Genomic DNA, 18,104 nt, shown 5'->3' with positions numbered 1-18,104 from the left:
TTGCATTACCAATAATGGCACTTAACAAATATGACATTTACATATTTATAGCGACAAAATAAATTTTTAAGACATAATAGCATGCAATCTTAACATTTAGCAATAGCAATAAAAAATGATGGGCATTCACTTTATTTTTCCTGTCAGAACTATCAGAAAATAACTTCATACTTTTTAAGGCTGTCTTTGATTTGACCTACATATTCCCCACCTTATTTCACCCATTTCTCAAACTTCTCATCATATCACACCTTCACCAGACTATAGAATCTACAAGTAATTCAAACACCTAGAGTTAGAAAGTCCTCCTCAAAAGTTTCCTTACTTCCCTGAAAATTCCTCAAAATAAAAAAAATTCCTCCACTCATTCCTTCATTTTACCATCAGATCAGCAAAGCAGACTCTTTATCTCAATCCAAACAAGATTAGAAAGAGCTCCTCTGTGGAGAAATCACCACCGTGTGATCAGGGACCCTGGGGACTATTCTGCTCTACAGGAAGGTCATTTAATGAATAATAATCTATGTAACTCCATACTGCGTTGAGTAATCCATAGATACTGGAAAGTATCATTCAGTCATCAAAAAAAAAGAGCTTCCTAGCTATGAGGAGACTGTAAATACAATCTGTATGTATCAAAGTTCTTTCTTTTGGAGTCACCGTGACTATAACACAGCAGCTGATGTTGACTGAATGATGGGTGACATCTTTTGGTTTGTAGTGGACAAGGAAGGATGTGATTTGAATTGATCTCACTCTAATGTTGAGGAGCAATGCAATGGTTCTGACTGCACTCATCTTTTTTATAAATGCTCCGGAGGTCCCAATATTGCCGAAATGTATTCAAGACCTGGGTTGCTCCCTTCGTCACTTTCAGAGAGGATCTGTTGCCTCTGCCTTTGAATTCACCAGCTTCTCTATGCCTCCTGAGTCAGCCAAGGATTTAGCATTTCCCATGTTTTTGTTTGTTACCTGTGAAGAGCATAGAAGATGGCCCCCATAGTCTCATCAGATGGTATCCTGGGGCCATTACCATCAGGAAGCCAAGTGACCAGATCTCACATGGCATATTTACCTATGAGCACCTTGTTGTACACATCTAGATCCATATTCCTCAAGGCAGTTACCAAGGAAGAAACAACTCCATCGTTATCCATCTTCAAAAGTTTAACAAGGTAGGCAGCCCTTTTTCTTTCTGAACAGCTGCCCCTGATGTATGCTACAAACTTCCAGTTGCTGGCAGAGAGATTCTGGAGAGATCAGGCAGAGCCTGTGAAGGTGGCTGGGTTAGAACTTTCTTGCAGGGAGCCATTGAAGCTGGAGATTGATCACATGTGTGGGGCTAAAGGAAGCCCAACCCTGAAAACACAGAGTCCAAAGCAAGCCACATAAACAAGCTGTTGCAGCTCCAAGAAGGCAAGGGGCCCAGATCAGCCAGGTAAACAAGTTGCTAGGCAGCGGGGTTGAAATTGACTTCATCTTTCTGAGTGTATAAATAAAGATGCTACAGTGATTGAGCAGTCCCTTCTCTCCCATCAAGAGTGAGGACTCCATTTGACCTCAGCTTTCATCTCTTTTCCTTGTTTTCTCATCCTCCCACCATTCTTCCCCCTGGGAACATCTAGAGTTGCAGTGAGTAGTTAAACTTTCCCCCAGAAGAGTCAGATATGGTTTTACCACTGATGGAGGCCATATCTCAACCCTTTTGGGGGACTTTGACAGTGCTGAAATAGAACCAGATCCATTCCACTGATCCTCCTATGGAATTCTCTATTTTTTTTCTTCTCCCCACCCCCAGCAACTTGACTCAGGGTCTTTACTGGGAAACTCTTTTGCTAGTAAGTAATTCAGTTTATTCAATCTGAGTAGTCAGGCCCGTGGGACCTCCAGTTCCAACTAATAGGACTGGTTCCTCAGGTTATACGTGCAGTTCTCCACTGTGCATTCATACACATGTTGATCACATATAGCAGTGGGTCTACCAGCCCATCAGTGTCACATTTGCTTCCAGACTTCTTTCCCTGCAGAACTGAGGTTCCTCAGGCTGTCTGTTGTGCTACATAGAACTAGCAAAGGCTGAAATTTGATTTTATGATCATCATCAAATAAAAGTCATTCCACCCAGAATGTGGAACAAGGTTGAGAGAACATCTCAGATGATTGTCATCTTTATGGCATCACACAAGGATAAATTCCAAAGAACTCCTACAACAAGTGCCCTTACTTCCACATCAACAGATTTTCTCAACAGTCACAACAAGGCGGGTATCCCACCAGCATTCTTCACTGCTATTTTATTTTCATCTGTAGACTTGGCAAAAACAAGGTTTTAAAGGGCACCATGAGCATTCTTCTGAACTTTCAAAACTCTGTGGCCTAAAAGGTCAACATGATAGCTGCTTGATGCCCCCTGGCCTATACACCTCTATCTTCACTGTTGTCACCAAAGCACAGGTGCTGCAGGTAACCCACTGCCTTTACCTAGACAGAGGAACTGGTACAGCATATGAATGGCTTCAGACAACTCAAGATTATGCAAATTCCTTGGGGTCTTTCCAAAAGCTGTCTGTCAATGTAGACCTAGTTGTACCATCATCAACTGGTGTTATCTGCTGGAGCTGATAATTATATTCTTGCATTTGGTACCATATTGGCCTGTAGTGGTCTTCACAGGTAGCTGTTGTGTTCCAAGCATAATTATTTCTTTGGTATATAAGGGCACTTTGTTGAATGGATGTCCTTTGTAGATTCCTAACACCAAAGCCTATGCAATATAATGCTGTCTGTGATCCTTGGAGCTCCATGGTCCCATGGTTCAAGCTGTGGTACACTGGGTTGAGAAAAGTCCTCCCTTTATATACACAAGTGATGTGCAAGTTGGGAGACACGGCTGAATGAAGGGCTCACCCAAGTTGACTGTGCTGTCAAAGGAACTCGGTAATCCTATCAAGCTCTATGGCCAAGGTGGAACCATCTCTTCATCCAATCTGCACCATATCATGAACAGTCCTTTGCAGGGATGGTCCCTGAGCATTAGGGAGTACAACAACCCCACTTGGCCTTGGATGGGGACGCTATCTGAGTCAGTGAATCCATCAGGGTCAGCAGGGAACCCACTGTGGCAGTGATTGGTGCTGAAGTGTTGATCTGCTGAGACTGAACATCAGAAAGATAACTGACCCACTATGTGGGAAGGTGAATAGGTAGAGGCTGCCCGCTGAGCAGATAGTTTGGTGAAGTAATGTGTACTGGGGTTCAGAGTCTGGGAGTTGGTCACTGATGGAGAGGCAAATCCACTACTCAGAGAAGCTCTCAGTAGCCTCCTTGAAGGAGACACACCTGTGCTAAAACAGTGTTCATCCTTCAGCTCTCAGACTTATCAAACGGTAGCTGGCTGATCCTGTGAATGAATGCTGCCGTCTATTATCTGTCTTGCCTAGTTGTTGAAACTTCCTGCTTCATGCTATTCACCTTTGGAATAAGATTTCATTTGCACTGAACTTAGTGGTTCCTCAGTTTCATGGAGAGATGTCTGTTCGAGTGAACAGAGGGTCCCTCATTCTTGCTCAGCTAATAAGTTAGCTGTTGGGATGGACAGTATCTGCAACTCTAGGTTTGCTTATACCAGTTGACTTCCAAGGAAATAACTTCTCAGTTGAGCTGGTGCTGGTGATGCTTGATGATTCTGCTCCAAGCCCACATCTTTCTAGATGATTGATAATGACCTGCTTTCCACTTCCAGTTCTTGGAAGAGTCATTGAAACTGAAGCTCCTGCTCCTTCACAGAAGCTAGAATGGTGGTGGCTGTGATTTCAAGGTCCATGCCTGGGTCAGGAAAGGCAGCTTCCTGGAGGGTCTGTGGTCCTCTTTCAAGGTCAGGCAGTAACCACCATTGCTCCCAGAATCAAGGACATCGTGCCACTGTGGGGTTGCCGTTGAAAAGCTTTTAAAAGTGCAGCATAATTAGCTCTTGAGTGAAATAAATTGGACACATATGTGTAAATATCCCATTGTCTCTCTGGTATGAGACACTGAAAGTGTAAATAACAACCAAATTGTGAAATCTGAAGGAATTGTTCAAAAGGAAAGGAGGAGAGGAGGAAAGGGGGAAAGGAAGGAAGCAAAAAAGAAAAAATGAGAAAAGAAGGATAAACTGGAAAGAAAACTTCATAAATAAAAGGAAATGGGTTGGAGGGAGTGGAGGGGAATAGGGGAAAAATGACAACTCAAGGTATATCAAGTTACAAATTCCCTATGATGAATGTGATCCTTGTATGTACCTAAATTGTACCAATAATTAACTAAATTTTTTTAAAATGCAGTTTCCCAGTGGCTGCAGTCCTCTCTCCTCCCACCCCAGGTTATAACCAACTTGAGCCTCCACCCCCACATCCACAGGGTTGCTCCATTCAGTGCCTAGGTGGACTCAACCATGCAGCCCCATCTACACTCACGGGCTGTCAGCCCAGAAGCCTGGCTAGAACCTGCAAGTACAGGTTTTACTAGTATATTCTTTTTCTTCTCTTTCTCTGCTTTTTTTCCCTATGGTCATATTAAGTTGTTATCATTTTTAAATGGCTTATTATAACCAAAAGATGTTTTTGTAAGATAAACACAGAGCAAAAAATCTATAATAGATACATCAAAATTAATAATCACAAAGGAAAACTGTAAGAAAGAGTAAAAAGGGGGACAAATAAGCAAATATCAAAATAAAAGGATTAAGGTCTTACTAACAGACCTTACATGCAAAGATAAAATCTTACAATTAAAAATTTAATTGGATTAATTTCCCCAATTCAAAGTTCTGAAGAGGGCCAGAGACCTAGCTCAAGGGCACAAGCACCTGCCTGGCAAGCATGAAGTTGCCAGTTCAATCCCTGGTACAAAAAAAAAGTCTTGAAGAATTTAATTAAAAAGAGCTGGCTATATGCTGCTTGCAAAAAAAATCCACTTCACATCTAAAGGACACATAAAGCTGAAAATGAAAGGATGGAATGAGATATTTCATGCAAATGGAATCTAAAAGAAAGCGGAAATAGCCATACTTATATTAAGTAAAACAGACTTGAAATCAAAAGCATTAAAAAGAGACAAGGAAAGTCATTGTATAGATAAATAGGTCAATTCAGCCAGAGGAAATAACAACTATAAGTATATATGCAATCAAGATAGGAGCACTCAAATATATAAAGGAAGTATTGATACACCTAAAATGAAAGATAGACTCTACTACAATGATAACAAGGAAATTTAACCACTTTCAGCAACAGACAGATCATTCAGACAGAACATCAACACAGAATGAAAAATTTAAGACCAGGCATGGTAGCACATACCTGTAATCCCAACACAGGAGAGGCTAAGGTAGGAGGATCATCACAAGCTAGAGGCCAGCCTGAGCTACATAGTGAGTCCAGGCAAGCCTGAACTACATAGCAAAACATTGTCTCAAAAAAAAAAAAGATGAAAAAAGAAAAATAATCAGTTTAATGTTTACATCAATGTAGCACACACATTGTAGTAGTCAGCATCAGGCCACTGTCTGTGACACTGACGTTTCCCAACTGCAGGTGGCAGTCACTGGCCAACCCAAGAAACAAGAAAGATTGTCACATAAGAGAGGCATACAGACTGTGTCCAATGGCCAGGTACAATGAAGTTTCAGATGCTATATCTCCATGTCTTCAAACCAGAAAATGCTTTACATCTTACAGGACAGAAAATGGCTTTTCTTATCCCTCAGAGACAAGAGCAAGGAGCAACCCTTGGTGCAGTATGTATCCAACTCTTACCCTTCCAGAGATCACACAGCAGAATGGATACTTATGTACAGTGGGACAGGTTTTTAAGAGGAACTGCTCTAGGATATAAATTCTCAACTCCCCAGAAAGCCTAGGGAGGCACAGACCTGTAGAAAGAAGGCAACATGTCCAAGAACTCAATGGCTATTCCTCTCAGAGAGGAATTTAAAAAGATGAATGTTCTCATGAAATACTCAAGTTTGTCTTTAACAGAGGTCTGTAGGAGATCATGCTGGGACATCGGTGGCTACGTTGTAGGCTGTGAGAGGACTGGCTGTGGTTCACTTTCAGCAGAGCTATGGAAGGATTGAGGAGAGTTGCTCCACTCAAGCCTATAGTTTCCACTCTGAAGTTGTATGTATCACCAAAAACACTGATAGAAACAGGCATGTAAAAAAGAAAAAGACTTGATCATCTTCGTCCCCGCACAAATGAATAAAATGCCAACTACAGGAAGTTGGCAGTGCAAGCCAGGTAGACTCAGCACCCAGACAGACCTCATCAGGAGTGTGTGGAAGATAAACCAGAACACAGCTCCTCTAGGGAGTCCAATTAGAGGTCTCCAAACACAAATTTTGAGGCAAAAACCTGCAGCTCAGAATTCCACCTGGTACCTAAAAGGTTGCCCTGCAGCATGAGTAATGGATGGTGCTGAGGTTTTGGTTTCCAAATATATAGCACTTCTTATGGAACACTTGATTCAGTTCAAAACTGATCTCCACAGAGGAAGGAAACAGACAACTATGTTCCTGAGGTCACTGTCATTTATTTCCAAAGCCAGATCAGCTCCTGGCCCTGTGGTCTGCTCTTCCTGTCCTTTTCAAGAGCCCAGCTGGGTCCCCGGAGGCAGCAAAGCAAGCCCAAGGCAGACTTGCTCCCTTGCCTTCTTGGCATGAGGACATGGGGAAGCTCCTACTTTAAGGCTTTTATGTTTTAGCTCAACTCGAGAGGTATATTGCTTTATTCTTGCTGAAAGAAAAAGGTGTATATCCAGTGGGCACATAGTGGTACTGACTGAGCTCCATGGAAAGCAGGTCTCAGGGTCAATGTGGTCACTACGAAACCCACGTATGGACATCAGCTCATAGCGCTACCTCCACTTGTGTTCACTGGCTGCCCAGTATATTGCACCAATATATTAAGATAATGATGCAGCATAGCCAAGTAGATTTTATCCAGAAATGCAAAGGAGATTTCAAATACAAAATATATTATATAATACACTGCATTAATAGATTTGAGAAATAAAATCACATAAAAGATGAACAAATGAAAACAAACACCTTCCAATCATCGCATACACAATGGCAAAAAACACTACCATCTATAATGCCTACAGATATAACTTTATGAGAACAAGCTTAATTAACAAATAATTAGCTTATATGAAATGTTATCTATTTATTAATAATGTTTATAATTAATGTTTATATGAAAAATGCTATAAATTACAAAAATAAAGAAGGATGTACATGAATGGGAATTCTCAATACTGTAAAGATGTCATATCTCCTGAAAATTTATGTACTCTAATCACAATTCAAAATTTTATCTATTGAACTTGATAAGCTAATTCTAAAGTTCATTGGTAAGAAACACAGCATAAAAGTAGCCAAAAACACCGTGCAATACTGGATAGTAAGACATGCTGATGTACAGACCAACAAAAGAGTAACTTGAAAAACAAACTTCTAATTACCTAAACTTTTAGTGTATGGTAACAATAAAATTTTAAACCCCTTCGGTAAATAATATACTATTCCATAAACGTTATTGGAACAACTGCTTCTCTATTTGGGAAAAAGATAATTAAATTTCTGCCTCATGCCAAAACAAAAATAAATTCTTAATGAATTAAGTCATGAAAAGTTTATGTAAAAAGTAAATAGAATATTTGTATAAATTTAGGAGGTAAATTGCACTTCTAAATGATTGTACATACTGCATTTGACAATAAACATACAAAAATTTTCAAAAGAAAAATGATAAACTGGGGGAAATATTTGCAACATATGTAAATACAAGAGATATATACATACAACATATAAAATGCACATAATATATAAAGGATGCTTATTCAGGACACACAGGTAATACTTAAAAATCAAAACTAATGTAAAAATTTGACCAATGATATGAACAGGGGGCACAAAAAATAAATGCCGTATGGCCAATACACGTACAAAACTTTATGTCCAACTTTATTATTAATTGGTGAAATTCAAATTAAAGACACTAATTCAGCCATCAGATTGGGCCAAAAATGAAAAAGAGTGGTTATTGTCCAAATTTGGCAATGATTTAAAAAAATAAATATGCCCATAGAGGGTTGTTTTTTTTTTTGCTTTATAATATATATAAGCTCTATATTAATTATACTTTAAACATATATTTATTTCCTAAAGTTAATATTACACTAAAAATATATGGTGGCCTTGTGGTCATTGGTCAAAGTCACTTTTGATTCTATAATCATAAAATTTTTATCCCCTACAAGCAGTTCCCCATGTATCCTACCTTCACCCTAAAAAAGAGGCAATAAACAGTTGGCCTCAAATCATATAGGATTTATGTCATTTACATACTTTGTGATACTTTGAGTGGAATAGTACTCTTTGGGAAGAATCTGATAAAAGTAAATATAATTTTGACCCAACAGTAAAGAAAATATGTGATTTATTATTATGTTACTGATGTCACTGTGTGCTTCTATCTAAGAAAAAAGGAATAGAATAAAACCATATTTCTAGATGTTCATATAAATTCAATGGTAAAACAAATTTCTAAAATATCTGGAAGCTGAATTTAACTTCTAATGTGGGGCCTAGTATTGAAGAAAAGGAAAGGTTAACTTTTACTTATAAATGTTATTGAATATTTATAATGAGTATATTAATATTTTGAGGAAAAAAATTATAAATAATGGCAGTAAACCCTTCAGGGACTTCTGATGTGACCTGGATATCACTGGTCCTTGGACAGACATTTAAGAACTAGCGAAGACAGCCTCTAAGGCCCATAACACTCTCAACCCAGAGACTGACTTGCACTTCAAGGGCAGCTCAAGGTAGAGCAAAACTTCTCAGACAGCAGCCTGTGCCACCTGCATTCAGGGACCTGCCTGAGCCTCATGTATGTACCCTCCCAATTACAATCCCAGGCTCCAGACTTTGAGCTGCTGAGAATCTCCCACAAGTTCTGCAGGAGGCTGAGATTTCCCCAGGAGAAAAGCAGAATCACTATTAACTGAAAGCTACACTCTTGGAATCCTAATTAAGCCTAAGATTTTTTTTTTAGTCTCCATTTTTCATCTTCCCTGTTACTGAGTCTCCAAGTTTACTCCCCAGGCTGGGGGGGCAACTCCTGGGTGCCTGTCCCTGGAGCCCTTTTCCCATAAGTGCCCCTAATTAAGCCACAGTTGAGTTGCTGTGAAGTGAGAATTCCTGGGAGGCTTGTTAAATTCAGTACTTCTGAAAATGGAAAAACATCATTAATAACTTTAGCTAATTAAACTAGATCAATGTCAGCAGCTAAACAGGAAAAGCAGAAATGACTCAGTATCCCTTAGAGGTATCCAAATAAATGCATTTTAATGTTTTGCTAACTCATTCTCATACGTTTATACCAGCTACTAAAAAAAGATCCAAAATACTTTCTCTTTCACCACCAGCACCCAGTTGTTTTCATCACACATTGCATCATCATAGCCTCATCCCTCCACTGGGGTTCTCATTACCACTTCCATCCATGATCACATCAAAACCACCATCCTGTCCCTATTGTGTTACCATTCTCAGTATCATCACCCAATCGCCATTCAGCTCTACTATCCCATCGCTGTCCTGGCCATCACTGTAATGTACATCTGCAGCTCATGAGCAGAGAGCAATGTGATGAAGACTCAAAAAAACTCTTTATACGAAAAGCAAGAAATACACTTTTTAATAGCTAGTCTATAATTTCAGTCAAGTGCAAAAGAATAAAACATGCTATGATAAAAAGATAGTAAACTAAGAAGAATATAGTAAGTATAATAAAATAAAATTGAGCCCTGGAAGCAGTAACTGTAAAAGGTTAATCTACCCTAAACACCAAAATATTCCCTATGAGATGAGGGAGAAAATTATGATAATTATAAATTAGAGGATGAGATACACAGACCCCCTACAAGTATTAAAGGGTTCCTAAAAAAGAAAACAGCAAATGGATCTGAGGCAATACCCAAATGTATGATATGGTTGAGGAGCAAAGGTGGTGGATAGATCCCAATTGGTTACAGAGGCTTCCTGGGATAGTCAACTTAGAGTTCAACATAATACAGAGTGGGAAGCCCCAAACAGAGGGAGATGAATTCTTTCGTCCCAAGAAAAAATTAAGATTTGCCAACCATCTGAGGGCCCATTGTGACTTGCCAAGGTCCCACCACAACTTGCCGAGCCATCTGAGGTCCTACTGCTTCGACATTGAGTTCGGGGATCAGCAAGACAAAAGGAGAGCTGAGTTGGCAGAGTGCCTACATCGACCTGTGGTGAGTGATGGGAGTGGAGCCATTCCATAAATAGGGGGCTCTGGCGGATGATATTCTGGGACCGGGCAGGACTGGCAAGTACAAGAGGCAGCAGTGACTTCACTCATTTGTTCCCTTCCCAAACAGGATTGGTGGAGTGAGTTAGGCCTGGGTCACGTGACCTGGCTGAGACCCAATAGGTTATCCAAAATCAAGTCCCTACAGTGGTGGTGCACACGAACCACACTAACCCAGTGACACCTCAGAAGTTTGACTGACAGTGCAGGCAACAGCAGCTTGACTGACCCGGAGAGGAGGTGGCGCAAAGAAATACAGTGCACACCACAGCAGCTTGGCTGATACTCATGCTGCCATGCTCCAGCTGCCACCTCCAGCTCCTCTAGGCCACTGGTGAGACCTGTCCCTGCAGGCCCTGCAGGCCCACCAGAGGCTGGAGGAGTGGAGTGACTCAGTGCCCACTGACTGCCCCCACCTCTGCCCCTGCTGCTGCCACCACCACTGCTGCCGACCCAGAGAAGAGGGGGTACCAAGTCCACTGCAGCTGCCAGCACTGCTGTACTCCACCCACTGCCACCCAGAGGGGAGGTGTCGCAAGACATACAGTGCAGGCCACAGCAGCTTGACTGATTCAGAGGGGAGAGGCCAGCATATGCTGTCCCTGTCTGCAACTCATTAGCACACAGTACAGTGGGAAGGATCATCTAGCAAGCACGCATCAGAAGAATTGTAACCAACAAAGAAAGAAACTGGGGCCTCCTGGATGAAGGGGAAAAGATGGGAAGAGGAAGCAACAACAAAGAGTCCCCAGGTCCCAACCCTGAGAACATTGACCCAGGACAGGTAAATACAAAGGACAATGAGAACAGCAAACACGCAATATCAGACACAGTGCCAGTGGACATAAAGAGATATATTCGGGACCTCATAGACGAGTTCAAAAGTGAAATATTTAGCCAAATAAAGCAAGATATAAGATTAATAAAAGAGATACTAAGCACCTCTCAAGCAGGACACAGAGAGAAGAAAGGAGGAACTCAAACAAAGGAGAGAACCGTTTGATGAAGAATATAAAAAAAATATAGAAGACACGAAGCAGATTCAAAGAGATCACCAGGAATTTTAAAACTCTATGGAAAGATGGCAAATCAGCTTAAAAGAAACTAAGGACAGATTATCCAAACTAGAGGACAACCTTGCAATGTGGGAGTATGAAAAGGAAAACTTTTTAAAAATAACAAGGAAACAAGCAGTAACAATACAAAGGCTAGAAGATGACAAGAGGATCTATAACTTGAGAATAAAGAATGTGAACTAAGGCTGGGGATTTAGCTCAGTGGCATAAGCACCTGCCTTGCAAGCAGACAGTCATGAGTTCGATTCCTGGTACTGATAAAAGGGGAAAAAAACAAAAAAATGAAAAAAAAAAAAAGAATGTGAATTAAGAACCTGGGGTGCAAACAAAGGAACTACAAAGGTTATTCACAGAAATAATTAAGGAAAACTTCCCAAACATAGGAAAAGGAAATGATATTCTGATATATGAGGCATACCGAACTCCAGCCACCTACAACCAAAACAGGCTACACCCAAGCATGTAATAATCAAAATCCCAGAAATTCAATATAAAAACAGAATATTAAAAGTTGTTAGAGACAAGAAACAGATAACCTATAGAGGAAAGCCCATCAGGATAACAGCAGACTTCTCGACACAAACCATCAAGTCAAGAAGAGCCTGAAGTGAAATATTCCAAGCCCTGAAAGAAAATAACCTCCATCCCAGATTGATATACCCTGCTAAACTGTCTCTAGAAATTAATGGAAAACAAGATGCTTCCAAGACAAAGAAGAACTTGGAAAATTTGCAACCACCAATCCAACTCTACAGAGAATACTGCAGGGCATTCTAAAGAGAGAGAAAAGTACTAGGATTCCAGGAACAATGACAGAGAGGCCTCAGTGAATGGAGCGGAAAACAGAATGAAGAAGATAAGCAGACAACTGATGGCAAAAAAGAGCATAACAGAAATGAGGCAGAGAAGATTTTGTTCAAAACTGCTATGATTGATAGTATCAAGTCTGAGAGTATAGGCAACTACACTGAAGATGACAAGACTCAACGATACACATTCTGGTTTGATAACTTCTGGTTTTTGAAGTTCTATACTACGTACAAAGTTGTGTTTTTATTAATACTGTTATGTACTGATATATTCAGTTATACTCTGTTTGATGATATAGCCAATTCTATTGGAGATAACAAGAGACAACACAGGAACCATGGTAGAACTCTTTGTACAATGGTCTTATATGTTTATTTCATTTCATGTGTTTATAGGAATATGTTTCATTTTGCCTTGCTTTGTTTTGTTTCTCCCTCTAATATAGAAAGGATAGAAATACATGTTAAGACTTATGCACGTGTAGACTCTATAAACGGTTTATGAGAACTGATCTTCTGACACATGATGAAATGAACAGATACTTTGAAGAAAAAGAGACACTAAAATGCCCAGTGCTGATCATGAAGTGTCATAATGTGAAACCCAGCAATAGTGTGATATTAGCCTGCTTGGGTTTATTCAATCTCAACATAGTTGAAGATATGGATAACTGCATGCATGTTTAAGAGTATAGAATTGATAACCATACTTCTAGTTTTTGTTGGAGAGTTGAACAGAACTGGTTGCAATCTCACTGTTTGAATCCCCACTGTATATCCTCCACTTCAGTATCTTGAATATTTGTAAGAAAATAATCTGTAATCATCAACTAGTGATTTCTTACTGTTTATTTTTTTCTTTGAAATTATGTACTATTTCTACCTGTTTTTTGTTTTGTTTTGTTTAGTCTTTCTTTAAATTAAATTTTAAAAAAATACACTACAGTACCCAGTGCTGATCACGGAGTGTCATGATATGGAATCCAACAATACTATTATTCTTTGTTCAGAATGATTTTAACCTGCTTTAGTTTGTTTAATCTAAACATAAATGAAGATATGGATAACTGCATGTATGTTTAAGTGTATAGGATTGACAACCATGTTGCTAAGTTTTTGTTGGACAGTTGAACAGAACTGTTTGCAGTCTCGCTGCTTGAATTGCCACTTTACATGGTCCATTCTTGTACCTTGAACAACTATTTGTAAAACGAAAATATGTACACAACAAATAGTGATTTCTTACTGTTTACTTTTTTCTCTGAACTTAAGTATTATTTCTACCTGTTTTCTGTTTTGTTTAATCTTTCTTTACATAAAATTTTTTTAAAAAGATTCACTGAATAAGTGTATTTGTTGTGTTCTTTTTTCTAGTGTGAAGGGCAGTATGAGTCTGTTTTTCCTTTCAGGGAGGGAATTGTTCCTCATGGTCAAGTGAGGGCTCTCCAAGAGATTGTGAAGAGAAATTTGGGCTGAGTTACAGTACCTATGGGCTTCCTCCCCATTCTCACCCCATAATGCCATTTGACAGGTGCACCCTGAGAAGATGGGAGATTTTAATGAGGTCCTTTGAAAGTTTGTAACTGAATGAGAGATGTACCTCCTTTGCACTTGAAGAACTCCAAAGGCACAGGGCACACCAGAAAGGCCCTGAAGCAGAGAGAAAAGGCAGAACAGTAAGGAGGCTTCCTACACTTCCCCACAGGGTGTTTCAAGATGTGGGTGATTACTGTGAAATGCTGCAGTCCATATCAGCTCATTGCGAAAGAGATTTGACACATAACTTACGTCCTGTGTGCCTGTTCTCATGGATGTATAATCAGAGGGCATGTAGATAGTAACTAAAGAATAATAGAAATAAAAATCCATTGTTAGATGGAGTAAGGTCAAAGGTGCATGGCACTACCAGTGCTTATAATAAATTTATTTAGCTTAAATAAAGGGAACTGGAAAGATTTTCTTGTGGAGGTCTGAGACTGTGTGAGATTATACAATTGGAGCTCAGTAGAGTTTTTATTGTTGGCTCCCTTTCCCCTCCCTCTTGTTGCTTGTCTTGCTTGGTTGATTCATTCTGTTGGGTTTGATGGAATTGTAATTCTTGTTATCTCATTCTAGAGTATCTTTCAGAACATTGGTGTGTTGGTTTATTGCTCATGAATTTCCTCAGGTATTTTTTTTTCATGGAAGTATCTCATTTCTCCATCAATTATGAAAGATAGTTTTGCAGAGGTGCATTAATCTGGGTTTGAGAATGTTTTCTTTTAGTGCTTGAAATACTTCATTCCAAGCTCTCTTTGATGTGAGGATTTGTTTTGAGAAGTCTGCCATGATTCTGATGGGCTTTCTTTTGTAGGTGATTTGTTTCTTTTCTCAGACATCCTTTAATATTTTGTTCTTGTGTTGAATTTCTGGAATCTTGAATATTATATGAGTTGCTGTAGATTTGGTTGGTCATGGCCAAATTCTCTATGAGTTCTATATGGTTCACTTATGTTAAATTCTTTCTCTGGTTGGGAAATTTTCTGCTATGACTTCTGTGAACAACTTTTATATTTGTTTATGCTATCTCCTACCTTTTAATTGATACTGATCAATATTATGGGTTTTTGCATCATCTAATAGCTATTGGATTGATTTCTTGTAGTTCTTTGCTATTTTTAAGAAATCTTTCTTTTCATGATCACTAACCCTGATCCAATACTGTCTTCTATAACGGATTTTGTCCTCACATCGGATCATTCTGCTGTGTGTACTTTCAATGGAATTTTTAATCTCCTGGATATCTGTTTGAATCTGTTTCATGGATTCCATTTCATTAATGTGTTGGGCATTTATAATTTTCATCATTTTTCTAAGCTTCTATTTTTAAAGTCTGTATCTGTTGTAGTCACTAACATGTCTTTCATTATGGTCATCTCTGCAGATATCTGAGAAATTATTTCTGATTTGATTGTTTCTAGAGCCTCATTCATTTGCTTTGTTACTTCCACTGTTACCAGTTCAGAGTCCAGGTGGGTGACTTTCAGACTGCTCCACTTTATTGACCTATGGGTTGCCTTTGGTGAACTAAAAGCCTGGGGTTGCGTCTTGTTTAAGTGTCTTCTCATTTTCTTCTCTTCTTCCTCTTCTCTTTTCCTCTCCTCTCCTCTCCTCTCCTCTCTTCTCTTCTTTTCTCTTCTCTTCTTTCATTTAGTTTTATTCCCAGCTTGATGCTTGTAAACTGCCTATGATGAGTAGCTTTATTGAACCCTTAGGAAATAACTACTTCTCAGAGATGTCTTCCAGGTGTCGCTGTCTTTTGGGATTAGAGTCTTTTGCAGGATCCTACCTCTTCAATTCACTGGGGATGAGAAATTGCTGTCTACCTGGTCCAGGCCTGGTTCTTTGGCACTGGCCTATAGTATTACTTATGATTCTTAGGCATCCTCAGTCTTGGTACATGAGGAAAAACAACTGGGACAGTTGGTTTTTCCCAATTTGTAGGTTTTCTTTTCACTCTGTTAATGATTTCTTTTTCTTCAGTTTGTTGAAGGCACTCTCTGGAATTTCTCTTATTTTGTTAAACCTCAAGTCTTTTTGATTTATGATTAAAAATATTCACATCATCATTTACTATAAGCTTTGGTGATTTCCCTTCCGGTTGTTTAAGGGGGTCATCAAAGTTGCCAGAGTTGCACTTAAAACTTAATATCACATTCCACTGATGACTAACAACAACACCTTGCACATACACCCTCACCAGAGGCTCAATGTCACCCTGGTTCAGAAAGGTTTTATATATCATACATTGGGTTTTTTTCTTTTTTTTAATTTTATTTAAAGAAAGACTGTTTTGTTTAAAACAGAAAACAGGTAAAAATAATACATACATTCAGAGAAAAAAATAAACAGTAAGAAATCACTAGTTGATGTTTACATATTGCCATTTTACAAATAGTTGTTCAAGGTACAAAATGGAACATGTAAAGTGGTAATTCAAACAGCGAGACTGCAAACAGTTCTGTTCAACTGTCCAATAAAAATTTAGCAACATGGTTGTCAATTCTATACACTTAAACATACATGCAGTTATCCATATATGTTTATCCATATATATGGATATATCCATATGGATATATCCATATCCATTTATGTTTAAATTAAACAAACTACAGCAGGTTAAAATTATTCTGAACAAAGAATAATAGTATTGCTGGATTCCACATCATGACACTCCATGATCAGCACTGGGTATTGTAGTGGTTTTTTTTAATTTAATTTAAAGAAAGATAAACAAAACAGAAAATGGGTAGGCTTTAATCAGGAATAATTACTGTCAAAAATTATTTGGACATCTTAACATTACAAGCACAGCAAAACCATGTGTTCAATACCTTCTTCAACTTGCTACCTTCTCCTCTTTCTCCAAGAATAACTTTATCCTCACTTAAAATGCTGTACACTAGCTTCATCTACTTTGGAACATTTTATAAATGGAATCACAACCCAATTATTATTGTGTATGTCTTCACTCAGTGCTATGTACATGGATTTATCCTTATTATTGAATAGCTGTACTGTTCACATATTTTAATTACTGCATAACATTCTAGTATATGACGGTGCCACAATTTATTCCTTGCACTTTTAATAAATATTTCCAGTCTGGGCCTATTATAAACAATGCTACTATGAATCCTTGTTTAGTGACTTTTGATGTTTGTGTCTAACCACTTTTCTTATAGATAAGCATGGGAATTTCTGAATTACAAGTATATGCCTTTTAAATTTAGTAAATAGTGGCAGAGTTTTAAAGTAGTTATTGCAATTTACATATCCAAAATCAATACGCAGGAGTTTCAGTTGCTCCATAGCCTCATCAACATTTTATATTCTTTTTTATCTTACAGAAAAAAAAAACAATCTTATAAATTTCAAAGCAAGATTATAGGGCCAGGGATTTAGCTCAGTGACATAAATGCCAGCCTGGCAAGCATAAGGTCATGAGTTCAATCCCCAGTATCAAAAAGAAAAAAAAAAGATTATAGGAGAGTAACAATAGTTAATATATTGTGTATTGTTATCTTCAAAGTAGCTGCTCATATTACAAGGTATAGGCATGAAAAACTGATTAAATGACATAGGTACAAACCTTTCTTTTTCAAAAAACTAACAGCAATTAGTAGTATAACTATCTTAACTAATTTGTGTATTTATATTTTTCCCTTTCCCTTTTCTTCTTTCACCCATCCCAATTTCACTTTCCTTTTGAAGTGCCTTCCCATTTCACAGTATCTATTGTACATTTGGTATCTTATTTACTCTTTCAGGTTCTCACACTAGGGAGACAATACAATGCTTACACATGTACGTCTGATTTATTTCACTTATAAGTATGATGTCAAGAGCATCCATTTCCCTATAAATGTCTCAATGTTATCCTTTATAGCTGAGTAATACTCCATTGTATAGAAATACCACATCTTTTTTTACCCATCCCTTGATTGATGAGCAATTGGGTTGTTTCCAAGATTTAACTATTAAAAATTGTGCTGCTATAATCATGGGTGCACACGGTGCTTTTAATTCTTCTGGGAAAATACCCGGAAAGGGAATAGCTGGATCAAATGGAACCAGTTATCCTAGTTTTTTGAGGAATCTCCACATGATTTTCTTACTGCTTGCACCAGTCTGCACTCCCATCAACATTGGAGAAGGGCTTTTTTTTCCTCACAACCCAACTGGCATTTATTATTGATTGACTTCTTGATGATAGGCATTCTTACTGGGGGGTGAGATGGAATCTCAGTGTTGTTTTAATTGCATTTCCTGAATGATCAATTATGTTGAAC

The 18,104-nt window shown here is 38.5% G+C and overlaps 1 pseudogene; it reads right to left on the bottom strand.

Annotated features, from left to right (window-relative positions):
- Positions 1 to 665: 665 nt before the first annotated feature.
- Positions 666 to 10,931, bottom strand: LOC111754737 (plakophilin-4-like; annotated as a pseudogene).
- Between the last annotated feature and the right edge of the window lie 7,173 nt (positions 10,932 to 18,104).

This window comes from Cavia porcellus, unplaced genomic scaffold (genome assembly GCF_034190915.1).
Source record: "Cavia porcellus strain 051 isolate PalLab524CR breed Dunkin Hartley unplaced genomic scaffold, mCavPor4.1 scaffold_25, whole genome shotgun sequence".
NCBI lineage: Eukaryota > Metazoa > Chordata > Mammalia > Rodentia > Caviidae > Cavia > Cavia porcellus.
This window is presented reverse-complemented; position numbering and strand designations above follow the sequence as displayed.